General features: G+C 42.5%; 2 protein-coding genes across 10 annotated transcripts in view; one reads left to right on the forward strand and one right to left on the reverse strand.

Annotated features, from left to right (window-relative positions):
- LOC144589109 (uncharacterized) overlaps positions 1–25,764 on the reverse strand; it is a 360,030-nt gene extending 334,266 nt beyond the window's left edge. The window contains exon 1 of the mRNA XM_078393074.1: positions 22,575–25,764. The gene's annotated coding sequence lies outside the window, so the exon portion shown is untranslated. The remainder of the gene's footprint in view (positions 1–22,574) is intronic.
- The window catches only part of TNR (tenascin R), a 618,967-nt gene that overhangs the window by 195,605 nt on the left and 396,052 nt on the right, over positions 1–27,310 (forward strand). The window lies entirely within an intron of this gene.

Below are 27,310 nucleotides of genomic sequence, written 5' to 3' on the forward strand. Positions count from 1 at the left end.
ATTAACTGAAGAAATATCTGCAGCTGTGTCGCGAGAGGCATTTATACTCAAATCTCCCGAAGAAAAATATAAAGTCACGGGCTCAGAAAAATTTTGCAATGTCCAGGAAAATTGCTCCTCTGGTAGAATACAACTCGGGTCCATCATAGAAAACTTTTCCCCTGAGGGTGTGTTCTGATTTACCGTAGTTGAAATCTGGGCTACCCGTAAACCCATTATCCTTGGCACAATCTTTGGTACAGCTGCTTGCATTCCACTGGCTTGAGAAGAAGTAGAATTTAGGTTGACTTCTTCCTGTCTCTGGATAGGAAAAATGCTTGGTTGATTTATTACTTGCTGTTCTGCTGGTATCCATTGATTCTCTTGTGGTGTAGCACTAATATAATTCACTTTTGGGGTCGTTTGCTTGAATTTCCGTGGTGCAGGTATGGGTGTCTTGCCAACTGGCTTTTTATCTTGGCTAGCTGGTACAGACAGTCTTGGGCAGTCTTTTCTTAAATGGGCTCCTCCGCATTGGAAACAAGCAAGGGGTAACTTAGTCTGGCTAGGGGCCATGCTTCTGCGCTCCCCAGCGAAGGACTATCTAGGTTCCTGCACAACTGGTTTCTTAACATCATATTGGCTGCCTCCTAGGCACTTCTGGAATAGGCTTAACTCTGGTGGTAGTTTCACTCCTCTTAAAGGAAATTATTTCATCAGTTTTTAGAGCCAATGTCTGTATATCAGTACAATTTTTCTCCAACAAACTACTTTTTAGCTCTGGGGGTACCAAATTTAAAAAATGTTCCATGTACAGCAGCATTCTCAAGTCCTTGAATGTGTTGACCTTGGCAGCTTCTAACCAACGATCGCCTAACAACTCTATCTGATCTGCCAAAGCAGAATAACTCATTTGAGGGGTCTTTCTTAATTTTCTGAATTGTTGACATAGCAGTTCTGGAGTAAAACTTCCTCTTTGGTAAACTAAGAGTTTAAACTGTTCCCAAATTAAGTCTTGACTGGAAACCCAGGCTAAAAGGGTGGCTAATTCTCCAGAGACTTGAGATCGTAGATCTTTTAAATACAAACGTTTTGACACATTCAGATCTTCACAGGAAAGTTCAAAAAGTGACAAAAATGAAAATAAATCATCCCCTTCCTGGTAATAAGGCAAGTTTCTTCTATCAATATTCCCTACAGAGTCTTTGGCCTGCTGTTTCTCAGTAATTTCCTTCTGCAAAAGATTCAATTTCATCTCGTGGTATTTTCTAGCTTGGAGCTCACTAGCTATATGCGCGTTCACCCCTTGTTTCTGGCAATCCATGAAATCTGCCATCATCAGGGTAAGCTGCTCTTGCAACTTCAAACTCACATCCCTTTGATCTGTGGGACTGCTGCTGGCATCTGCCACTGCTCCTGCTGACCTCTGGTCATCAACAAGAATCTCCTCCATTAGCAGGTCCTTCTGAGTTGAAACATGTTCCGTCCCAGGGTACTGCTGTGCTATTTTCGCCCTTACTTGGGACTTAGATACATCTGGATTCTCTGACCTCAGCCTTTGGACATCTTCTTCTGTGAATTTTGTAACTGCACTTCTCATATGGAACTCCTTTGGTATTTGCAACGAACTACTAATAATTCTTGGTCTGGCTCCACTCTGCAGCAAAGCACTGTGTTCCATTGCTTCCAAAATCTCTTTGTCTACAGTTAGCTCAGGCAGTGAGGAACGCCTGCTAAAAGCCATTTTTTTTCTCTCCCTGTAGCCGTTGCCGAATCACTTAGTTCAGAGTAGAAGCTGTAAAACAATAAATCTGTCAACTTGACAGAGACTACCAATTCCCTCAGGAATCTGTCTTTTAGATTCTGGTTTAGGGTTGGAAATTTTTTAAACTATATTTAATTTCTTGTTCAATCCTGTTTGGCTTCTTATAGCCTCCAGCTACTTAAAGCAAACAACAAAATCTTGCCACTCTGTCATCTTGATGACTAGAGCTTGTGCTTTAGAACAGCAACTGACTGTTCCTACTAAACCACTGAACCACTGGAAGAATCTCTCCTAGCATCGGCCTGAACCTTTCGCATAGGACTTTCCCGGTCATAAAACAATTACCAACAACTGAAAGAATCTCTCCCCGCCTCGGCCTAAACCTTACGCAAGGGAAATTTCTCCAGTCATAAACCAATTACTAGGCACAAGAGCCAGATTTCACTCTGCAGACATGCGAACACTGTCTGCCTCCATAAAACAATTAACAGCGCTATTAAGCCGTTAAGCAAAGCGTGTGTTTACGATCCGATGCGGCCACCATGCTATAAAACAATTAACTAGCACCTTAAGCAAGGCGCATGGTTAAGATCCAACGCTGCCACTATGTCAGAAAAGCTTCCGAAGAAACTGCTTTTCCACGGAACAGAGAGGGTCCGGAATGATCACCTCCTTATCAGGCAAAACTGGGTCCATTAATTTTACCCTAGGGCAGCTGAATCATTCTTTCTCCCAAGTCTGACCTGATTTAACAAAGAACAAAACACTTATAGGAATTCTAGGAGATCTAATCATCCTAGTACTATTTAATATATAGGACCCCAAATTGGTAGCATGAACGTGACCTGATTAAATACATCAGTTTAAAGTAGCCAATTAACTATAGTAGCTTATGGTCTATCTAAGAAGCCAACTTCCAGACATTTAGCATTTTCTTATTTTATTAGAAAAATAGAATTTAGAAAGAAATTATTTTAAACAAGCAAAACAAGACATCTTTACATAATCAATCATTTCCAAACCCCAGCCATCACCAAAAGATATAATTCCTCTACAAAAACAAAAATACCAAACAACTAACTACATTTTCAATAAAACTAGAGATTCTATTAGGTAGAGTTTAATCTTACTGTCCCTTCCAAAAATAAAGTTTCTGACATCCATCCGTCCGTGCTGGAAAGTCTTCTCTCTACCATCCTGCTCTTCTCTCTTCTCTCGTCCCATAAATCTTAAATAAAGAATTATGTCCTTGCTCCGACTGGGCTAAGATAGTTGCTTAGCGATGAGATAAAGGTCACCTTGGTCTGCACAGAGCTTTTGCAAACTGACCTTGGACATCTCTCTAACTTAGACACAGAAATCAAATGGATTTCTAGACTAACTTTGTCACTATAAAGTAATTCTATTTAACTTTCATAAGCAAGTTCATCACAGTTGCTATTCAAGCACTTAGAAAACAAAGCAGCAATAACTAAAAGCTAACAAGAAGTTGCCAAGAACAAATTCTTTCAGACTAATCTGATCTTATTTTTTGATAGGGTAACCTCCCTGATAGTAAGAGGAAATGCTGTAGACATAGTATATCTTGACTTTAGCAAAGCTTTTGACAAAGGGACCCATAATATTCTGATTAGTAAGCTAACTAGGTGTGCGCTGGATAGAACAACTCTCAGGTGGATACACAGTTGACTACAGAATTATACTAGAGGGAGATGATTAATGGCTCCTTCTTCAACTGGGAAGAGGTAACAAGTGAGGTACCCCATGGCTCAGTCCTGGGCCCAGTACTCTTCAACATTTTTACTAATGATTGGTGTGCAGGGAATGCGAATCAAATTTGTGGATGACACAAAGGTGGGTGGAATAGCATGGAATATCCTGGAAGATAGAAACAAAATAAGTGCAAAGTATTGCACCTAGGAAAAACAAAACACAGTTACAAGATAGGGGATACCTGGCTCAGCAAAACTATAAGTGGGGAGGATCTTGAATAGGAGCCAATAGTGCAATGTGGCTATATATATGTCATTGTAGGCAGCAATAACAGAACCATATTCTCCAAATCCCTTGAGGTACACGTTCTCCTCTATTTGGCTCTGGTTAGGCCTTGTATTGAGTACTATGTTCGGGACTGAACACCATGCTTCAAGAAGGATGCTGACAAATTGTAACAGGTTCAGAGGAGGGCAACAAGGATGATCAGGGCACTGGAAATCAAGCCTTCTGAGGAAATACTAAAATAACTGTACATGTTTAGCCTTGAGAAAAGGAGATATGATAGCACTTTTGAAATACTTGAAAGGCTGTCATTCAGAGGAGGAGCAGGATGTGGGTTTTTTTTTTTTTTTTTGGACTTATATACCGCCCCATAGTGCTACAAGCACTCTCCGGGCGGTTTACAATTTTAATTATACAGGCTACACATTGCCCCCCCAGCAAGCTGGGTACTCATTTTACCGACCTCGGAAGGATGGAAGTCTGAGTCAACCTTGAGCCGGCTACCTGGGATTTGAACCCCAGGTCGTGAGCACAGTTTTAGCTGCAGTACAGCGTTTTAACCACTGCGCCACGAGGCGATCAAGTCAGAGTGCAGGACACACAACAATGGGCTCAAATTACAGAAAGCTAAATTTCAGTTGAATATCAGTAAAACTTCATAACTGTTAGAGCAATGTGGCAATGGAACCAATTACTGTATTTTTCAGTATATAAGATGCCCCCATGTATAAGACCCTTGTGAGCCCAAGTGCCCAAATCAGCAGGCACCCTCAGGGCCGGTGTGTCCTCCAGAGGGCTGCCCAGGGGATGCTTTCCCCCTCCCCAAATATAGGCAGGGCCTTTGCCCAGGCTTCCTCCGCTCGCTCTCCTGCGGCACCAGAGTCACAGTCAATTGGCAGCTGCGATTCATGCCAAGGGGTGGCAGAGCGCAGGTCCTCCTTTGCCTCCCCCTGCTGCTGCCGTCACCACCTGATCACCTCCTCCAGTACCACTGACGGGGCTCAGCTCAAGTTCATGCCAACGCCTTGTCCCCTGCCCAAAGGGAGCCCACGAATGGCACTGGGGGAGACAATTAGGTGGCTGCAGTCAATGGAAAGCTGTGGGGGTGTCTGAGCATGGCTCCTCCTTCACCTCCGCCTCCTCCTTCTGCCACTGCTGCCCCTGATCGCCTCCTCCAGCACCACTCACAGGCTTCCTTCAGGCAGGGGACAAGGCAGCGATGTGAGCTTGAGCTGAGCCCCGGCAGCAAGCGGTGCCGCACCCTGCACCAGGCTGACATAGGCAGCAGCAAGAGCATGGCTTGCGTGCCCACAGAGAGGGCTCTACGTGCCAGCGGTTCAGCTTACATCTGTGTATAAGATAACTCTCAATTTTTGCTCTAACTATTTTAGGAAAAAGTATCATCTTATACACAGAAAAATATGTTACCTCCAGAGGTGGTGAATGCTCCAACACTGGAGGCATTCAAGGGAAACTTAGACAACTGCTTGGCAGATGTCCTTTGATTTATATTCCTGCACTGAGCAGGAGGTTGGACTCCGCGGCCTTATAAGCCCCTCCCAACTTCATTATTCTATAAATCTATGATTTTACTACAGTGATAAGCCAGTGCATCACCTATATGGGAATCTGCTTGCCATGTCTTTGCACGATTTGCTCAGTTTTCTCTGGACTAAACTGCTTTCACATGACCTCAGAGGGAGAGGTGTCACTGGGACATTCATTCCATTATGAGGAAGTCATGTAGACCTGCAGTTTTTGCAGCAGCCACTGCTTTGGGTTCCTAGTCAGGAGTGATGCCCTGTGTAATGAGTTGGGCAGAGAACCCCGGGGTGGGCCGTTTTTGTTCTTGTACTTTCTAGCAGCACACCACTGGGGGTATATGAAGAACAAACTTTGTCTGTCAGCTACAAGATATCAAATGGAATCCGTTTCCTCCCCACCAGCCACTAAAATTATACACGGGTTTATAACGTCCATTCTTTATAACCGTATTCAGAACCCCACCAAACAAATCCATTCAGTAAGAGAGGTGGTGGTTTATATGAAGTTACTTAAGATGCAGCAATACCAGGAAGCAGAAATGGGGAATATTACTAGCAGAATTTACTGTAATCCCATCTTCTCCAGGAAATTAAGAGTTCCAAACCAAGAACACTGGTTTCATAGCATGGAGTAGGGTTAGGGAGTCCCCTTGCCATGACACTTCTCTGCTCTCTAACTGGGATGAGAAAGGAAATACAGCTGACCCTCTCTCCTCTGCAGCTCACCTCCAGTAAGCAACAGTTCTTACTAGTAAATCTCTGTGACCTGGGCAAGACAAATTGATCAGCCACACACCAATTAAATCTCATGCTGGCCAGACCTTGCAATGCCTTGTCTCTCTTTCTTCCTATTAAGTGAATGCCTGACACCAGGTTAAACCTTTTGAAGGGAAGCTGTAGCACGTAGGCCAAGGTTATGTGTGTTTTCTTCTCTGCTTATTTCTTTCCTGTGCTTCATGGGATAGCTAAAAACCAAAGTCAAAATAATTGCTTAATTGACAAGGGAACACAGGACTCTGACAAGCACAAAGAAGGTTACAGAAGATCAAGTAAGGGGGCACCCTAAGCTGGCACTTAAAGCACATCTTCTGAAGAAGAAATTATCCCCTGGCTACCATGCCAACCTGTCTACGGGCTAACAACTAGCCAATTACAGTATATGTTAGGTAGACAGGGATTCAAGATCTGGAAGATTCATGTTCCACTTTGAATTCTGAATGGGTAACAGTGCACTAGTCTTTTGTAGCATAAACAACAGATCCTCATAACACCTTAAAGGCAAATTTCCTTATCAAGCATTGCTTCCTAATGTGACTTTTACCATGTTACTTAAGAGCAGCTGTGCAGGGTCAGACCCACAATCGATCTAATTTAGCATTCTTCTCCCAACACTCACTGGTCAAATACCTCTGGGAAACTTACTCTTTCTCACAGCCTTTCTTTCAGTCCATCCATCTATCACTCTTATATAGTTATACAGTGGTGCCTCAGCTTACATTCCAGAAGATGGACGTAACTCAAAATAGTTGTATGTTGAAGCACCATTTCCCATAGGAATGCATTGAAATGCAATTAATCCGTTCTGGCCAAACTAAAAAAATCACCAAAAAATCACTGCAAGACTCATTGGAAACGCGATTAAACCCTTCTGGCTGAAGGGGGAGGAGAAAAGCAATCAAGCATGCAAGACCCATTGCAAATGCACAGAAAATAAATGGAGCAGATTGGAAATGCACAGAGAACAAAGACAAGGTTGGAAATGCACAGAAAACAAAGAAAAAAAGCAAGGGAAGCATGCATGACCCATTGCAAATGCACAGAAAACGAACAGACCAGATTGGAAATGCACAGAAAACAAAGGAACAAGGTCAGAAATGCACAGAAAACAAAGTAAAAAGCAAGGGAAGCATGCAGGACCCATTGTAAATGCACAGAAAACAAACGGAGCAGAATGGAAATGCACAGAAAACAAAGGAAAAAGCAAGGGCCTATCAGAAATGGGGGGACTCCAAAAAAGCAACCCCCCAGACCCATTGGAAATGAGGGGGGAAGCCAAAAAGCAACCAAACCCCCAAGACCTATCACAGCACAGAAACATAACCCCCCAGCCTAAAACCACACTGCAAAAGCACCCAGAACAGTTTTTTAAAAGCAGAAAGCAACACCTTACCTTACCTAATAGGCAGCCCCAAGCATCCCTGCAAACAAACACGCTCACTGAGAAGTAGAAGCCAGGCAGTCCCTCCTTGATCGCACTCACTCTAACTGTTGGGGCAAAAGAGCTACAAAGAAGCAGCCTCTTTCACCACCTACAGTTAGCAATTTGAATTTCCTGCATTTTTCCCTGCCTTTTTCTATTTATAAGTGGAAGCTCTGGTCGCAACTAGAAGCAAAATTTTGTGGCCAGAGTCACAAATTTTGTGACTTGTTCGTAAGTCGAGGCACCACTGTACCTGCCTTGCATTTAGCATAGAAATCAAGACATTGTTGGATGAGACAGAGAATAGGAGCCCATTACAGTTATGTCTACCAGGATTCTCTGTGTTGTGCTTTGGGGATAGCACGGGAGATGATACAGGTCTATCAGGATTCTGTCTCCCCAGACAGGCTTAGCCTGAAGTGTATTCTGGATTTCTGAAGTTGGGTGCTTGAGAAACAACAGGTTACCATTGAGGTACAGCTTTTAGCTGAGTGGGCCATATTGGTCTGTTCGTTCATACTTCAGTCTCCTAGACTGGCATGTATCAGAAAAGTAGATTCATACCTGGTAAATAGAAACAAAACTGGTATATTACCTTAGCACTATGACAGGGAAGTATACCATGTTTTCCAGAGTCATTGACTTCCTCTAAAGTCTGCATATCCAGTAGAATCATCTGCAGGATCAGTATTCACTGATTTACTTATCCACAGTCTCAAAATATTAAAAACATTAAAAGAAAAATCCCCCAAATACATGTGTTTCCCCCAAAATAAGACAGGGTCTTATATTAATTTTTGCTCCAAAAAAAGCATTAGGGCAGTGTTTTTTCCCCATGTACAACAATCTACATTTATTCAAATGCAGTCATGTCATCTTCTTCTGGTTGCTGCACAATGCTGCACAATGGTGGAGGGTTGAGTTTCACTTAACTGGGCTTATTTTTGGAGTAGAGTTTATATTACGAGCATCCTGAAAAATCATACTAGGGCTTATTTTCAGTTAGGTCTTATTTTCAAGAAAACAGAGTAGCATGTGTTTTTAAGTTTTCATGGGGGGCTTGGAACTGATTCCCTGTAGATAGGGATCCAAATAATATATATTTATATTACAGTGGTGCCTCGCTTAGCGAGTGTACCGTATAGCGATGTTTCCGTATAGCGATCCCTTTTTCGGGATCGCTATACGGAAACATACCCGATCTTCGCAATGGGGAAAACCCGCACTGCGAAGATCGGGTATTGCGGCGGCCATTTTGGAGCCGCCGAACAGCTGTTTGGTGGCTCCAAAATGGCCGCCGGAAGCCCGGAAATGGCTGCCGGCAGCCGTTTTCACGCCCTGCCCTCGCTTAGCGAGGGCGCGAAAATGGCTGCCGGCAAGGGGAATCCTCGCTGAACGGGTAAGCAAGCAAGGTATTGGAACGCATTAAACTAAGTTTAATGCGTTTCAATACGTTTTCCCTACCCGTTTAGCGACGATTCCGCATAGCGAGGGTTAATCCGGAACGGATTAACCTCGCTATGCGGGGCACCACTGTATATATTTCTGTCTGTTCTCAAAATAACACTTGCTGCCTCTGTGTTGTTTCTTAAAAGGATAGATGGCCCATGTGCTATTCACATTTGTCGAAAAACAGCCCCGACAATTGCTCTGTGTTGGGTGAGAAGTGGTTAACTGATGAAAAAAAGAGTTACCTTCTGGGATTTTTCCTCATGTGTTGTCACTTCTTGAATGGTAATGAGCACAAGATTGTATCCTTAGACTTATTGACTCCTGCCACTGGTATTATAAGCCAGGCCACTGTAAATAATTATTAAAATTAAGCAAATACATTAAAAACTGTTAAAACTGGCAAAAGATATTAGTTAAAAACCACACTCCAGAGTTCGTTAAATATCATATGTTAGTCTAAAAAGATGTGTTTTTACTCGCTTCTTAAAATCAGTCAGTGGAAACAGATAATTACTTAGAAGGGGATGTGATCCATAGCCTAAGAGTCAAACATGAGAAGCCTCTCTTCCTTGTGCTTGTTAATCAGGCCTATGAAAGTATTTATACTTTAAGGGGGTCTCTCCTATGATGCTAATATCTGGACAGGCTCATAAATGAAACAGAAGGCCCCTTAGATAGCCACGCCCAACCTGTGATGGCATGAGACTTCCTTAGTTTCCAGCTCAAGGTGTTGATGTGTCTTAGGATTGCTTAGTCTCAAGGTTTCAACACATGGTTGTGCTTCTTCTGGCCCTGGGTCAGAGAGACAAATCCTTCTCCAGCAAGTGGTGCTGAAAGAGGAGCAAATGGGATTTGTTTATGTGAGGTGGCTTTAAAACCTAGACCCTCATCTCTACTAATTCCCAGCTAGTGCCAGAATTTCATAGCTCAGTTTGAAGATGTTCTATTTGTTTCCCACCTGTGCAGTGTTGGCACAGTGAAAAGAAGACTAAGCCAAGAGATGGTGGATAAGATGGATAAGAGTCTTATCCAGTCCAGGCAGTCCAAATAACTCACAGGTACACAGGCAGCTTCTCCTGACACCAAAGTATATTTACAATATATACAGCAATTCCAACTGGCAGCATGACAGTTGATCCTGCTCAGTGGTGGAGATACACCATCAGTTCAGCTTCACACACACACATATATATGGCAGCAATTGGTTAAATTTTGTTTGACTGGATTAGCATTTTTTATCTAACTCTTCAGTTGTTGAAATCAGGATATAAATTCTTTATTCTTCTTCTTAATCCAGTAACACTATACCATTGTTATTCCACACAACACAATCTGAATTGAAATGATAATCACAATAGGATGGAGTAGGAAATTCAGTATCTGATTTCCATCTGAGCTTCTCCCTTTAAATATATCCCACCAGGGATATACAAAAATACAGCTTGCAAAAGGTCAACGAACTCTACCCAGCCACAAGACAGGGGATCACTACATACAAAAGACCAGCTAATGACACCCACCAACCACAGTGACAGATAATCTCTTCTCCTTATCACAACAATACACCCAGAACAAGACACACTAAACACCCATCTACAGAAAAAGACAAAAGTCTATCTCACAGCCATAAATACTTCACTCCCAAGCCAACTACACCAGAGCACAGAGTGCTGTCCTTTGAAGATGCCGGCCACAGAGATTGGCGAAATGTTAGGAAGAACAACCTTCAGAACACGGCCAGAGAGCCCGAAAAACCCACAACAACCAATATTTTCCTTGTTTAGCTATTGTATCAGCAACCTTCAATGACACTATACCACTCTTTTTAACCTTTATTGCCCTGTATTCATTGTATGATACTATGCTTCGGATGGTTTCTCTCAATGCCATGTGACTAAGACTCTTCCATAATGCTTCAGGATCCAAGCCTAATGAAAAATAGACTGAATTAGCTTTCCATTTAACTAATAAATCATGCAAAGAAATATGCCAATGAAGAGTAACATAGGTAGAAGAGCTAGAAACTGATTTTAAGGCCAGTACAATAGAGGGGGAAAGGTGGTCTGCTCCCCACTGCCCCTACTCACCCCAGAACATTCCCATTTTAATTTACTTTTGTCTTTCTGTGTGAAAACATCAGACTGTTTTTTACCAGGCACAACAGTCACTTTGATGAGTTAAATTACACAGAAAATCACAAGAGAAATCAGAAGTCTTGTAGCACTTTTAATGAGGCTTTATTTTATTTTGCATGTCCAGTCTCACCTCAAACTGTGGAGTACATGTATAGTCACACCATAAAACACCTCCATAAACTATCAACCAGAACACTTTAAAATCCTAATTAAACAGGAAAAGTGCATGGTAATTCTGAAAGAAGTTGCATGGAAGAATTTCGCTCAAGAAAGTGTAGACAGGTTTGCATTGTTACGTTATTACTGCAACATATTTCTGTGGCAAATTTAAAAAGTAAATTCATCAAGGCAGAAAAGTCTATGTTCCTGAATAAAATATTAAATGAATTAAAGCAGAGGACAAACAAGGTTAGAGTCTTGGTAATAAAGTAAATGCATTTTATATCCTTTAGCAATAAATAAATGTAATAAACCTGCATAAGCTAGGAGAGTTGACTAGACATAAAAAATATAGCTGTCATATATAGCTTCCACTTCATATGTAAATTATAGTTTAGAAACACTTTTAAGGTGATACTAGCTGAAAATACTCTACTTGGATTTGAGAATAAATCCTACACTGAGGTTGTTGTTGTTGTTTAGTCGTTAAGTCATGTCCGACTCTTTGTGACCCTGTGGACTAGAGTATGCCAGGCCCTCCTGTCTTCCACTGCCTCCTGGAGTTGTGTCAACTTCATGTTGATTGCTTCGATGACACTGTCCAACCATCTCATCCTCTGTTGTCCCCTTCTCCTCTTGCCCTCACACTTTCCTAACATCAAGGTATTTTCCAAGGAGTCTTCTCTTCTCATGAGATGGCCAAACTATAGGAGCCCCAGCTTCAGGATCTCTCCTTCCAGTGAGCACTCAGGGTTGATTTCCTTCAAAATGGATAGGTTTGTTCTCTTTGCAGTCCAGGGGACTCTCGAGAATCTCCTCCAGTACCACAATTCAAAAGCATCAATTCTTTGGTGGTCAGACTTCTTTATGGTCCAGCTCTCACTTCCATACATCACTACTGAAAAAAACCATAGCTTTGACTATGCAGACCTTTGTCGGCAAAGTGATGTCTCTGCTTTTTAAGATACTATCTTGGTTTGTCATCACTTTCCTCCCAATATTTCGTGGATGCTGTCACCATCTGCAGTGATCATGGAGCCCGCGAGGGTAAAATCTGTCACTGCCTCCATCTCTTCCGCTTCTATTTGCCAGGTGGTGATGGGACCAGTGGCTATGATCTTGGTTTTTTTGATGTTGAGCTTCAGACCATTTTTGCGCTCTCCTCTTTCACCCTCATCAGGAGGTTCTAAGTCCTCCTCACTTTCTGCCATCAGAGTGGTATCATCTCCATATTGGAGGTTGTTGATATTTCTTCCGGCAATCTTAATTCCGTCTTGGGATTCATCCAGTCCAGACTTTCACATGATGTATTCTGCATATAAGTTTAATAAGCAGGGAGACAATACACAGCCTTGTCATACTCCTTTCCCAATTTTGAACCAATCAGTTGTTCCATATCCTGTTCTAACTGTTGCTTCATGTCCCACATATAGGTTTGTCAGGAGATGGATAAGGTGGTCAGGCACTCCCATTTCTTTAAGAACTTTCCATAGTTTGCTGTGGTCCACATAGTCATAGACTTTTGCATAGTCAATGAAGCAGAAGTAGATGTTTTTCTGGAACTCTCTGGCTTTCTCCATAATCCAGAGCACGTTAGCAATTTGGTCTCTAGTTCCTCTGCCCCTTCGAAATCCAGCTTGTACTTCTGGGATTTCTTGGTCCACATACTGCTGAAACCTGCCTTGGAGGATTTTGAGCACAACCTTGATGTGTGTGAAATGAGTACAATTGTACAGTAGTTTGAGCATTCTTTGGCACTGCCCTTCTTTGGGATTGGGCTGTAGACTGATCTTTTCCAATCCTCTGGCCACTGATGAGTTTTCCAAACTTGCTGGCATATTGTGTGTAGCACCTTAACAGTGCCATCATTTAAGATTTTAAATAGTTCAACTGGAATGTCAGCACCTCCACTGGCCTTGTTGTTAGCCATGCTTTCTAAGGCCCACTTGACTTCACTCTCCAGAATGTTTGGCTCAGCAACCACATTATCTGGGTTGTATGGGACATCCAGATCTTTCTGCTATAATTCCTCTGTGTATTCTTGCCACCTCTTCTTGATGTCTTCTGCTTCTGTAAGGTCTCTACTATTTTGTCCTTTATCATGTCCATCTTTGCACAAAAGGTTCCTTTAAGATCTCCAATTTTCTTGAACAGATCTCTGTTTTTTTTCCTTTCTATTATTTTCCTCTATTTCTCTGCATTGTTCATTTAAAAAGGCCCTCTTGTCTCTCCTTGCTATTCTTTGAAAGTTCACATTCAATTTTCTGTAACTTTCCTTATCTCCCTTGCATTTTGTTTCCCTTCTCTTCTCTGCTATTTGTAACGCCTTGTTGGACAGCCACTTTGCTTTCTTGCATTTCCTTTTCTTTGGGATGGTTTTGGTTGCTGCCTCCTGTACAATGTTACAAGCCTCCATCCATAGTTCTTCAGGCACTCTGTCCACCAAATCTAGTTCCTTAAATCTGTTCTTCACTTCCACTGTGTATTCATAAGAGATTTGGTTTAGATTATACCTGACGAGCCCAGTGGTTTTTCCTACTTTCTTCAGCTTAAGGTTATATTTTGCTATAAGGAGCTGATGATCAGAGCCACATTCAGCTCCAGGTCTTGTTTTTGCTGACTATGTAGAGCTTCTCCATCTTTGGCTGCAGAGAATCAATCTGATTTCGGTATTGCCCATTTGGTAACGTCCATGTATAGAGTCGCCTCTTGTGTTGTTGGAAAAGAGTGTTTGTGATGACCAGCTTGTTCTCTTGACAAAAGTCTATTAGCCTTTGCCCTGCTTCGTTTTGAACTCCAAGGCCAAATTTACCTGTTGTTCCTTTTATCTCTTGATTCCCTATTTTAGCATTCCAGTCCCCTATAAAGAGAAGAACATCTCTCTTTGGTGTCAGTTCTAGAAAGTTTTGTAGGTTTTCATAGAATTGTCAATTTCAGCCTCTTCAGCATCGGTGGTTGGTGCATAAACTTGAATTGCTGTGATGTTGAAAGGTCTGCCTTGGATTCGTATTGAAATCATTCTATCATTTTTGAGATTGTATCCCAGTACAGCTTTCCCCACTCTTTTGTTGACCATGAGGGCTACTCCATTTCTTCTACGGGATTCTTGCCCACAATAGTACATATGATAATTGTCTGAATTGAATTCTCCCATTCCTGTCCATTTTAGTTCATTGATGCCCAGGATGTCAATGATTATTCCTTTCAACCCCATCTCTCTTTTTATCCCAGACAAAGAAGAAGATTCTTCCATATAATCTATCATGAAGCCTAATTATCTGAGAGATTGCATTTCCTATATAGACAGACTCCTTTGGTACTTGAGTTAATCTGAAGAGGCTGTTCCAGGCTCCTGAAATTTGGTACATAGTCATTCATTGTATCATCATGTATTCCCACTATCCTCATTTCCCAGGAGTTAGGCTTCTAAATGGTGTACGCTGTTATTTGCAGATCCCATAGCCAGGGGCAAAGCAGAATTAAGGGTTAACTGTGTTTCAAACAGTATGTTGTCTGAATTTTCTCATAATTAATTCCACAGACTAGCCTGTCTCTTCGCATATGTGTCAGAGTTGCACCGTAATTGCAATTCTAAGAAAGATTTCTCAATTCCACTGCAAGTACTCATACAGTCTCCTCAGACCTCCATGGTTCTGTTCAGAATTTAAATTGTTCCTCTACTTCATGGAGGAGTTGGAGTAAAACAGTCCTTGAAATAACTGACCAGATCTTCAAAATCTCTTGTCTTCTGACTTATTATTCAACAAATTGTGAGAGTGCCCCCCACACGACGGAGCAGAACTAGTTTCTTCTTAAGTTCATCTCATACAACTAAGAGTGGAAAAAGTGAAAAAGAGTTTAATTCCAGATGATACATGTGATAATGAGAAAGAACTAAACTCTTTTTCACTTTTTCCCAAGGGTCATTGAGCCTAAGCCCTGCTGAAGCAGGAAATCCAAGCTAAAGCATACCTGATAAACAGCCACCCAATCTCTGCTTCAAACCCTCCATTGAAGGAGAATCCTTCACACCTCAGTGCAGTAGAACAGGTCTTACTGTCAGGATGTTCTTCCTTATGTCAGTCAAAATTTCCTTTCTTGATGCTTTGGCTGTAGCACATCATTTCAAAGTGTCTGGCTCCTGAACACAGTTATTTTTAAACTGTTGATTTTGAGCAACTTATAGATGCTATAAGTAAAAATTAGATGGTAAAGAACTCTGGAAGAGTTACTTCAAACTGAGAGAATGTGCATTGAACAGACATGTGTGATTCAGTTTAAGTAAGAGTAAAATGATATACAGTGGTGCCTCGCTAGACGATGATAATCCGTTCCACTGAAATCACTGTTTAGCGAAATCATTGTCTAGCGAAAAGCATTTCCCTATTGGAATGCATTGAAACCTGTTTCCAATGGGGAAGAATCGTCGTTGTCTAGCGAAGATTGGCCATAGGAAAGCCGCTTTGCGAACTGCCAATCAGCTGTTAAATAGCTCTTGCGAAGCTTAGGTCTCAAAAACACCCGTTTTGCGAGCGCAGAGGGAACTGTCAAAATCGTTGCCTAGTGAAAATCGGTTTGCGAACCAGTAACCAAACATTGTCCAGCGAAATTCCCCCATAGGAATCACTGTTTTGCGAATCATTATAGCGATCGCAAAAAGTCAATGTCTAGCGAAAAAACTGTCATGCGGGGTAACTGTCTAGCGAGTCACCACTGTATATTAGGACAATAATTCCTCAATTTACATATACATTACATATACATTAATGGGATCTGAGTTGCCTCTCCCATGATGTGAGGGTGCGCCTTTGCTGAGCTTTAATAACACAGCGGAAGGGAGAATGCAACTTGCACCAAAAGTCTTTTACAGAATTGAGTCTGGCTTGACCCTGAACAGACATATGCTTTGGCAGACCCAGGCCCCAACAGGCAGAGGGCACGTAGGCCTTTGCAGACCCAGGACCTCCTGGACTGCTAACTGAAACATCCTTAGCAGGACTGGGCCCCTCCGGGCCAGGTGCAACACTGCTCTTGTCAGACCCAGGCTCTGCTGAGCTGGGGACTAAAGAAGTCCTTGTGGGCTCAGGCACCTCTGTGCAGGTAGAAGACACGTCCACAGCTGGGTCCAGCTCCTGCAATGTGTTGACCCCTTGGACCCCTAGTCCAAGGGTCAACACAGTTTTATGGGCACCAGGGAGTTACTTCATTCCAAAGTTCATAAGTCCAACTTGTTCAGGATGTCTCTTAAGGAAAACTGCCAGTGTTTTGCAGGCAGGAGACACACAGCCCTTCCATTGTCACAACCCCTAATCCTTGGTATCTGACAGGAGGAACATTCATTCGTACACACACCCCTCCTGAGTAGCATGACCGAAGGCCAGGCAGAAACTGCTTTGTGAGATGGGTGGGCGCAGGGAGTGGAGGCAGTGATCAGACTGAGTATGGCAGTTGGAGAACCAGGACTCAAGATGGGAGGGCCAGGGACCAGCTGCTTGCCTGTTTTGTCTCTAGCAGCACCCAGGATCTCCCCACCCACCACAGCACACCACCCACTGTTTTTTCCCCCAGTTTGGGCATGCAAGCCCAAAAAGGTTTGCCACCACTGCCCTAGAGGGATGCTGAAAGCTATCTGCCAATATTCCTTATTTAGATCTAGAGAGAACATGTACCATGTTTCCCTGAAAATAAGACAGGGTCTTATATTAATCTTTGCTCCAAAAACATATTAGGGCTTATTTTCAGGGAATGTTTTATTTTATAGTCATATCATCTTCTTCTGGTTGCTGCACAATAGTGGAGGGCAGAGTTTCGCTTAACTGGGGCTTATTTTGGGGTAGTGTTTATATTCCAAGCATCCTGAAAAATCATACTAGGACTTATTTTCAGATTAGGTCTTATTTTCGCAGAAACAGGGTACGTGGCCTTTTCTAAGCTCTCAATATACTTGTCCACATGAGGCATAGGGAAGGCATCAAAATTCCACACCCCATTTACCGGTTGGAGGTCAATACAGAACTGGACACGACCATCTGGTTTAGGAACCAAGACCAGGTGACTTTGCCAAGGACTGGTTGAAGGTTCAATAACCCTCAGGTCCAGTTTGACTTGCTTGAGGTGTTGAGGCCAAGACTGAGTGGCCAAGCACATCACCACCTGTAGGTTGGTCGTAATACAATGTTCCACCATATCTGTATGCCATGGCTTGTGGGACAGAACATCTGAGAACTCCTGTTCTAGTTCTCAACTGCTGTTTCTTCTGGGGCTCCAATGATTGGGCCCCAATGATTCAGTGAAGTCCCATAAGTCGCTACATGAGAGGAGACCAGCCTGGCTTCAAGCTCAAAGTCAGCATCTTCTGCCACTCCTAAGAACCTCCTTGTCCTGCCATTCCTTTAAAAGGTTGGAAGATCTGGGTGGGTCTATGACAATCCAGAACACAGACCTCGTAGTCTGCTGGGCCTACCCTGCTGACAACTACATAGGGTCCTTGCCATTGGGCAAAGAGTTTGGCCATTTCTGAGCGCAAAAGCAAGAGAACCTTTTGCCCTAGGGCAAACTTGTGTGGTTGTGCCTGAGTGTTGTATGGGCATTTCTGGGAGGTCTGTGCTTCTCGCAAATGCCATTGACCTAAATCTGAGGCAGTCTGAACATGCTCGTGCATCTCTAGCACCTGTCTGATTGTGCTTCAGGCAGGATGTTCCCTGGAATCCCAGTGTTCTCAGAACAAATCAAGAAAACAAATCAACCCCTGCTATACGGGGTTGTCATCCGTATAGCAGCAGAAACACCTAGGGATGCTCAGGGCACCTCTCCTATGGCAAATATTAACAGGATTAACATGTGGTGCTGCTGGGTGGGGTGGCCCTTCACCATCTCGCGCAGCATTACCTTTAGGGTTTTGTTAAACTGCTGCACCAGGCCATTTTCATGCAGGTGCCAGACTGAAGTGCAGAGGGGTTTTATGCATAGTAGGGCCCACATTTCCTTCAATGTCCGGCTCAGGAAGCTGGTACCCTGGTCCATTAAAATAGTGTTTGAGAACCCCATTTGAGAAAAAAAAAAACCAGTATCTTCGCCCTGGTAGACTGGAGAGTTACAGTCTCCAGGTAGTGGGTGATATACTGTATTTTTCCGTGTATAAAATGATACTTTCCCCTTAAATAATTAGACAAAAATTGAGGGTTCTTTTATACACGGAAGGCAGCTGCTTTTCCCTGCCTTCTGCGAAGCCACAGGGCTTAGCAAAAAGAAAGGGAAGGCTCCCTTCAGGTAACGCAGCTATGAAAGGGCTGCATGATCAGAGCCCTTTGATCCTGAAGCAATTTCATGGCTGCTTTATCCACTTCCTAAGCCCTGCGGGGCTTAGGAAGTGGGTAACGCAGCCGTGAAAGGGCTGCACAATCACATGATCCTGGGTAAAGCAGCCATGAAAGGGCTTCAGGATCAAAGGGCTGCGATTGTGCAGCCTTTACCCAAAGGCAGCCTTCCCTTCCTTTTTGCTAAGCCCCATGGCTTTGCAAAAGGCAAGGAGAAGCGGCAGTCAAAGGGAGCCCTTTGAGCCCTGCTTTTCCCTTCCTTTTGCTCAGCTCTGTCCATGGCTTAGCAAAAAGAAGGGAAAAGCAGGGAACAAATTTTCTAATTTGGGGTTAGAAAAGGGGGGTTGTCTTATACATCGGGTCATCTTATGAATGGAAAAATACAGTAGTCAGTTATTACTATGAGGGTGGGTATTTGTGAAAACAGATGCCTGCATGGCTATCTCTTTAATAACTGTCCTTGAAAATAAAGATGGAAGGAATGTTTGAGGCTATTTCATTTTGACACTAAGTGAGTAAGGGAGGACATGGTAGCAGTATCTAAATACATGCTCAAATGCAGAGAAAGTGGATAGAAATATATTTTTACCAGAATTATCCAGTGATGAATTCAAGACAGACAAAAGAAAGTACTGATTACATAAAATATTTTTAAAGCTGACCTTCATTCTTAAAGATACGGCAAGTAAATATATTGACATGCAAAGTGTTGCTAAATTATAGAATGCCTTCAAGATGTGGTGATAGCTGTCAACATAGATTTCAAAAGGCACTAGGCCAATTTTCAGAGGTTAAGGATATAAGAATCTACTAGTTCTAGAGACAGTATATTATCTCCAGGCTGAGGGGCAGCTGTCCAGGATGTTATGGTGGGAAATGGCTGGTTGTCCTCATTGGCTGCTTATGGTCTTCCCATCGGCATCTGGTTGACCACGACTATAGAAAAGCAGGATTCTGCTTTGAAATGGCCTTTGCTGAGGCAGCAAGGCTTTCCTGTTCTTGAGGCAGGCAAGGGTTGGGCATTGAAACAGCCTGGGTGATGCTGTTTTTGAAAGGGGAGCTTCCCGTGACGGATGCCCAGGCAAACAGAAAGTGATGACAGACAATGGCTAAAGCTATTTTCAACACCTTCTTCAAAGCATCCCAGTGGATGAGCAGGAGTTCGGCACCCCATTGCTACCAATTCAGTATGGATTATACTGCAGCAGCGCACATCCCATAAGAAACCAGGAGTTTTGTTAAGAGCAAATGCTCTCCTCTTTGCTTATCTAGAACCTGCTCACACACTATTGGAGGCAGCTTGAATTGCTGTTGCTTTAACCTAGGGGAGGAAGGTTCTAATATGTCACTGTTGTTTAATTACACCGTAACTGCTTATCTGTTACTGTGCAATCCAGCATTTAATGCTATTCTAATTACACATTCCTTGCCATTCCCTGGAAAAGAATGAATCCGAAAGCTATTTTTTTCTGTAACTGGGTATTGTGGCCTGAGAGAAGGAGCAAATGCTATTATGCTGGCTTTGTTATTGCTTGGCCAGTTACCCTGCCATAATCTCAAGGGCTCTCCTGTGAAAGGGATTTGGCAGTGCAGTAGATTATGAATGGTAAGACCTGGCAAGACCAGAGTTTCTTTTGACTATTGCTGTGCCTTTTGATTAATATGGTAACGAAAAAGAAAAACCATCAGCTCAAAAGCAGGGAAGTGACCTCAAAACCCCTTCTGGTGATGCAAGCCAAAGACAAGGCTCACTCTTTCCTTTTAATTTGGACCAGGCTGGTCAGTTTAGCTCTTTGTCAAGCACACCACTTGTTAGTGCTGTCAGCACTGCCGAGCCTGTAACATCTGCAGGAAAGGCAAGCACTCTGTCCTGTGTTCCGATTCCAGGATAGTGTCAAAACCAATGTATGGAAGCAGACAGAGAACAGCCTGTTTTTCAGATACTGGGACAGGCTGCCAGAAAAAGAGACGTCCAGGATTTCACTGGAAGCTGAGAAAATATGTTATGGGAACCCAGACTAGAAATTGAGTATGTCCTTTTCTCAATTCTGGTATTGAGGAATAAAACAGAAAGAGTGAGCTGTACCTAGTGAAGAGCTAAGGCATTTTGGAGGCCGATTTAGGCCAGCATTCCTATGCCAACAGCAAACATTGGCTGACACTACTGGGGCAAGCATATGTAGGCCACCAGGTGTGAATCAGAGGCCTTCTGCGTGATTACAGAATATGCATATTTGGCACAAACACCCATTTGCAAGGCCCCGTGACAATTGCCACCAGCAAGGTGAAAGGGTCCTCTGCCATAATCCCCATGGAGCCAGGGATATATGGAAAACCTGCCCTGTTTATCATTGTGCAGCTTTTCCACTGTATAGTCTCAGATATCTCCAGAAACCACACACCCAGGAACCATTGGTGCAAATCCTGTGCACAGCAGGACATAACATTGGATATTCACATCTTTTTGTTCCAGGGCTCCCAAACATTTTAGGTTTATGGCATGTGTTTTGAATTTGGAAAACGTTTGGCCAGTTGCAAAATTATGCTCCTTTGTGCTTGTAAGAATAGGTGGTTGTTTGGATGCATTCGCACATGTGCTAGGCATGCATGATTTCTTGCTCTTTTCCTTCTCCCTTTCTCTTTCTCTCTTGCTCATTTCAGCGCTTGCCTGCCTGCTTGTCCATCTATCTATCAAATTTCTACTTCACCTTTCCCTTAGAGGATGGTGCTCAGGGTGGCTTGCAGACATTTGAAAAGAATAAAAACAGATAAAACTACATTTAACTTTTAAAAACCCCATAGAATCATATGAAATAAGTCGTACTGTAAAACCATTAAGATTAAGCAAATACATTAAAAACCATTAAGATCAACAAAGGATACAGATTTCAAACAACACAACAGGGCAGGCTGGACATCATATGCCATTCTAAAAATATGTCTTTTTACTCACTTCTTAAAATTATTCTGAGTGGGAAAAGAATGCAATGCAGGAGGGAGTGTGTTCCACAGCATCCCTCTCCCACATGCTTGTTAGGAGGTCTTCTGAAACTGTTGATGTTTTTGAGATATTATATATTATCATTGTTATATTATATTCTGAGGGCCTGCCCTGAATTTCTAAATACTTGGACAAGCTCATAATGAGCCTGGCATTCCCTTAGAGGAGTGGCCCCCAACCTTTTTGGGATTGGTTGGAGGTGTGTGGGCTCTGAGTGCAGGAGGCAGGGGCACCCCCACGCTTGTGGGTGGACGTGTCGCATGTGCAGAAGGCTGTGTCACGCTCACAGGTGGGTGTGTCATGCTTGCAGAGGGGCGTCTCATGCTCGCGGGTAGCTGTCCTTAGCTGATGTTGCTGCTGTCTCTCTACTTGCAAATAAACTAGGTAAACTTACTTGTTAATAAAATCGGTAAACGCACTTGCAAGTAAACCAAGTAAACTTGATTCTGAGAAACCTGCTTTGAGATCATCCCCGGCCATTAAGCAAAAAACAAAAACAAAAACAAAAACAAAAACAAAAAAAACCAAACAAAAAACCCCAGTAATTTCACAGCTTAAGTGAGTGAGCTGCTGGATATTATTTTCCATTTCAATGTTATTTAAAGAAATATTTTCACAAGAAAGACTTTAAAATGTTTGGCCAGTAAGGAGTTAAATGCATTTTTTTACAGTCATTGAAAGGTGTTCTGAGTGGCAGGGTCTGTTCAGTCTGTTCAGAATGTTTGCAAGTTGTAAGAAAAAGCCCAGAAAGTCATAGTTTATTTTGCTTTAAAATTGATACTTGGAAACTGTAAATTACAGCCATTAATAGCTGAATTCCTTTGAAATAAAAAAAGGAGCAGGCACTAACTATTTTCTTTATAGGTATGCAAATTTTTATCTTATCAATGGATTTGATCTGTTTTAAATTGGTGAGAGCTCCAGGCCTCTTGCTTCTAAACTTGGTAAAAGTGCAGTTTTAAAAGAAAATAACAACTCAAAAACCTTTTGTCCAAACACCCCCAAATTTGGCACAGAGCAAGAACAATCTTTCTGCCACATCTGTGCCAAATCTGATGCTGATCCAAGATCCAGTGTTATAGTCATGAGTTTTTGTTTGTGGCACTCCTATTTTTTAAATTGGCTTATGGAGTGCTGAATCCTGCTGCGAGCACAATATACTCTATTGGTGCCCTCTCAGGTACCAGCAATCAAAAGCTTTTGGAAGTCTAACTATGCATTGTCTACCAGATCATCCTATTCAGATGCTTTTCAACACTCTCAGGATAACCGTCCTTCAGGACTTCACTTTGTAGAAGCCATACTTATTCCTTTTTTGCAAGATTTGTTCTTCTGTATCACAGGCAGAAGTGTAACCCTCCAGATGTTCTTGGCCTATAACTCCTAGCCAAGATAGCCAATAATGAAAGACTATGGAAGTTGCAGCTGAAAAAAACATCTAAAAGCAGTTGCCTATCCCAGTCTATCTGTTTGATAATGTTGTTTGATAAAACTTTTCCTCATTTCCCCAGAACTTAAGTTAATGTAAATGGACAGAAAATTTCTATATCCTTCTATATCCCTTTTTGAACATGAGTGTTACAGTGACCAATTTCCACTTCTTAAAGCAGGGAAGATCAGCAGTTCCATATTTGGATTCTTTAGGAACTTTCAGATGGATACTATTTGGCCCAGGAGACTGGCTGGGTTGCTGAGTGGGGTTTTTGAATGGACGCTTGTGTCCTACTGCTTTGAATGTGTTTTTGGTGTTACTGCTGTCTACCAGTTCTTTTTTAGTGTGGTATATTAGTGTGGTATTTGTTTGATCCTTTTTATCATTTGTATTACTTACTGTAAGCCATCTTGGGTCCTGATTAAGGAGAAATGTGGGGTAAAAATATTTATAATATTTAAAATAAAATAAATAGTTTGCCAGTAAGGCAAAGACTAATCTCTCACTATCACTACTAGTCTCAGCTTTTCATCCTGAACAGGACAAAATCCCAGTGCAATTAAAGCACCAAGTGTTCCAGAAATGGCTGGCAACTGCATTTAAAAAATCTGGAAAGCTGAGCAGTCTTTGTTTGTCTTTGTTCCAGTTCTCTCAGGCATGGGCACTATTTCCTCTCTTGCATAGTCCTTTTGAAAACAAATCAAGAAATACGTATATTTTATCTTCTAAATGTTTATCCCATAAATGTCTTACAGTAGCACTTTTGTTTCCACTATTTTTGTTGCTGTTGTTGTTTTTCTCTATTGGAACTGGGAAACCTTTGGCTTTCCTGGTGCACCAAGCGGAGGCGTATTTGAGTGGGCACAGTAGAGCCTTGACATCTTTTTAACTTACAGCTGGGACTGTAAATTTAGGCACGGTTAACAATATTTCTCTCTCAAAACTCATTAGTGAGATGGGAATTTTGGAGACACCTGCTGAAAGATTAAAGGCAGCCTGTGAGGCTGCAAGAGCAACAATCTGCTGAATCCATTTGCAAAAACCAATGCCATTCTTTATCCAGGAAGGGTTTCATCCCGAACAATTAATAGATTAAATTAGATAGTTGCCAGCAATGGATGAAGTCAGATGAATTCTTATGTCTAATGAAACTTCCAAAATAGAAAACATTTTGAATTCTCTCTCTCTCTCTCTCTCTCTCTCTCTCTCTCTCTTTCTCTCTCTCTCTCTCTCTCTCTCTCTCTCACACACACACACACACACACACACACCATGAAATTGTTTTTCATTCCAATGTTTATACAATCAGTTCCAGCTCAGATGATTTGATAATGGGACAGAGCACCAGAAGGTAGAAAGAGGAATATATCCTCTCCTCTGTTGACATTTATAGACAAGATGTGCCTCTGTGTGTGTGTGTGTGTATTTGTACATCAAAAGGGTTCTGCTGTTTGTGTTGGATCTAATAGCATCTTTGAAATTTCTAAGGCAAAGGTGGGTGAATGTAATTGACCCGCTGTATGTTTTTGACCTAAAATTCCCATCAGCCCTAGCCAGCACAGCCATGTTGTGAGGGATTGCCAGAGCTGCAGTCCAGAAATGTCCAAAGGGCCACCACTGTCCACATATGCTCCATGGGACTTCTGCAGGGACAAAGAGAAAGATGAGTGCTTAAGACTGCAATCCTGTACACATCTACCTGGTAATAGCCTCACCAAGATCACTAAGACTTACTTCTGAGTAAATCTATATAGGACAGAGCTGTAATTAGGACAAGAAAATGTATCATTTTCACTCCCTCTATTAAATGTGTGCATGCCCTCATCATTCAGCACACTTTTCTTGAAACAACTCACCATAAATATTGCACATTTCCGTTTACTCTTGGAAAAAAATCTTGACTTACAGTCACTTAGGGCTTACAAGAGTTGAAAAACATAGAGAACATGGAGTTTTATTTTGCTATGTGTTTGTAAAATTTGCCAGTGTGTTCCCAATTTTTTAAACATTTCTGCCACTGCATTTTGAAGTAAATCCAGCTAACCATGATGGAGGACTCTAACTACAGGCTGGAGATCAGGAGCTTTATTCAACATTTTACACACACTCTCAGTGATTCCACCCTGTTTTAGAAGGGGTTATGTGGGGTGGGGTGGCATAGCTTTCTGGCTAAGCAGGCCAGGTTGCACACGTAATTTTTCTGGCATTGCAAGGAAAATAAAACAAAGTGAGGGAAAGAACCCCTGGCACCAGATCCTGGAGATCCTTCTCACCATTCCCTTTGATACTGCTCAGCTGGATTTATCCTCACTTTGGCAGTGTACCCGAACAAGTGTGTGCGCGTGCGTGTGTGGGCACACAGATGCAAGTGCATGTGCGCACACACACACACACACACACACACACACACACACACACACACACACAGAGGGACAGTTATTTTCTGGACTACAGCTCCCAGGGTCCCCAGCCAATGACCATGTTTCCTCAGGGATTCTGGGAGTTATAATTTTAAAAAAAGTAATTTTCCTAGCTCATGTATATTCTATTAAACTGTGTTGGTAACAGTAATGAATCTAAATGACAGGCAGCTTTTGGGAAGCATTCTAATCATGTGTGTAATTTGGGAATAGGACACCCCCTGTTCAGTCATCCTTGTACCATATGCCACACCACATTGCATTTTGAGTGTTCCCCACTGCATAAGGCACCACAGTAAGGCTGTCCTGAGACAGATAATGATAATGATGAGAGGTGGGGGTTTCCCTATATGGATACGAATATCTCCCTCCACAGGTGCTGATAACAAGGGTCCGGCCCCCTGGGGGGGATTCTGCCGCTGCCGTGAGCTCTGCAGTGCCTTCCTATCGGTCTGTTGCTCACAATGGATGAGCCACTCTGGGCAGAAGGCGGGATGACAAGCCTCTCTGCCAGGTCGAAGAGTGGCTAACCCATCGCGAGCAACGGAGAGATAGGAAGGCTCCGTGGACCTTGCAGCAGTGTGGTCAGTCTGGCCCCAGGGGGCTGGACCCTCGTTATCTGCACCTGTGGGAGGATATTTGTATCTCTAATAATGATAATAATTACAGACTATCAAGTCAATTCTGACTTACGGTTACCCTCTCCAGGGTTTTCTAGGTGTAAAGTACTCTGGAGTGGCTTACCATTTCCTTCTTCTGGGGGTCCCCTGGGACAGTGCAGCTTGCCCAAGGCTGCATAGGCTGACCCTTCTCCCTGGTGGCAAACTGTGGACTTGAACTCTCAACCTCTGGCTTCTCCTTTCTAACTCCTTGAGCTATCTAGCCAGCCCTGGAATCGACAACCCTATTTAAATAACAATGTTCTCTCCTCCCCCACACCGCTTTGTTTATGAACACAGCCCTTCTTGTTGCTGTCCTATTGGCAGCTGGATGCCATCATGGCTGTACCGCCCTTAATGTGGCTACCTTAATCAATGAGGCTTTGTGGCATCCAAACCACCCTCCAGTATTATTCAGTGAAAAGGCTTTTCTCCTTGCTGCATTTCTTTTCCCGTTTATTTTATCTTGTATGATCAGGTTTAACAGTTCATTCTCACCATATAAAATCTTCTAGTTTTCTCCCACATCTTAAACATTTTATGGTTTCTCAGCATTTATCATTCCTATTAGTATTTATTTCTTGATCATCTTCTCAATCCTGGGTGGTTGCTGCTTTGCAGCTTTCAGGAAATCCACACTTCAGATGCTTTCATCTTTTTCAATCTTTTTAATATATCTTTTTATAGTATAGTCATCTCTATTAAAGATTACTATTCTTTGATATACATTAAAACTGTACAATGTGTGTTCTCATATCCAGTTGTAAGTTTCTGTTGCATATTAAAATTTTCACCTTATGGACCTTGTTCTGTAAGATGACATACGTGTTCACCTGTGTTCTGACATGCATGATGTGTGGCTATTATTAAACAGCTCATTCAACCTAAGTCCAAGAGACTTTGCTAACAACTTCCATACTTTCATCTTGGATTTTTTTTCTTGGAGTGTTGTTTTTCACTGATTAACACATACTTGTGTTTTCTTAACATTCATTTTTAGACTTTATTAACTTCATTGACATTCTAGAGTAACCTTTACAAACCACCTGCATTGTCAGCTAGTAATACAGTTGTGCCCCGCTTAACGATTACCCTGCATTATGACGAATCTGCTTTGTGTGTGTGTGTGTTTAGTCGTTTAGTCGTGTCCGACTCTTCGTGACCCCATGGACCAGAGCACGCCAGGCCCTCCTGTCTTCTACTGCCTCCCGGAGTTGTGTCAGGTTCATGTTGGTTGCTACGCAGACACT

This window comes from Pogona vitticeps, chromosome 4 (assembly GCF_051106095.1).
Source record: "Pogona vitticeps strain Pit_001003342236 chromosome 4, PviZW2.1, whole genome shotgun sequence".
Taxonomy (NCBI): domain Eukaryota; kingdom Metazoa; phylum Chordata; class Lepidosauria; order Squamata; family Agamidae; genus Pogona; species Pogona vitticeps.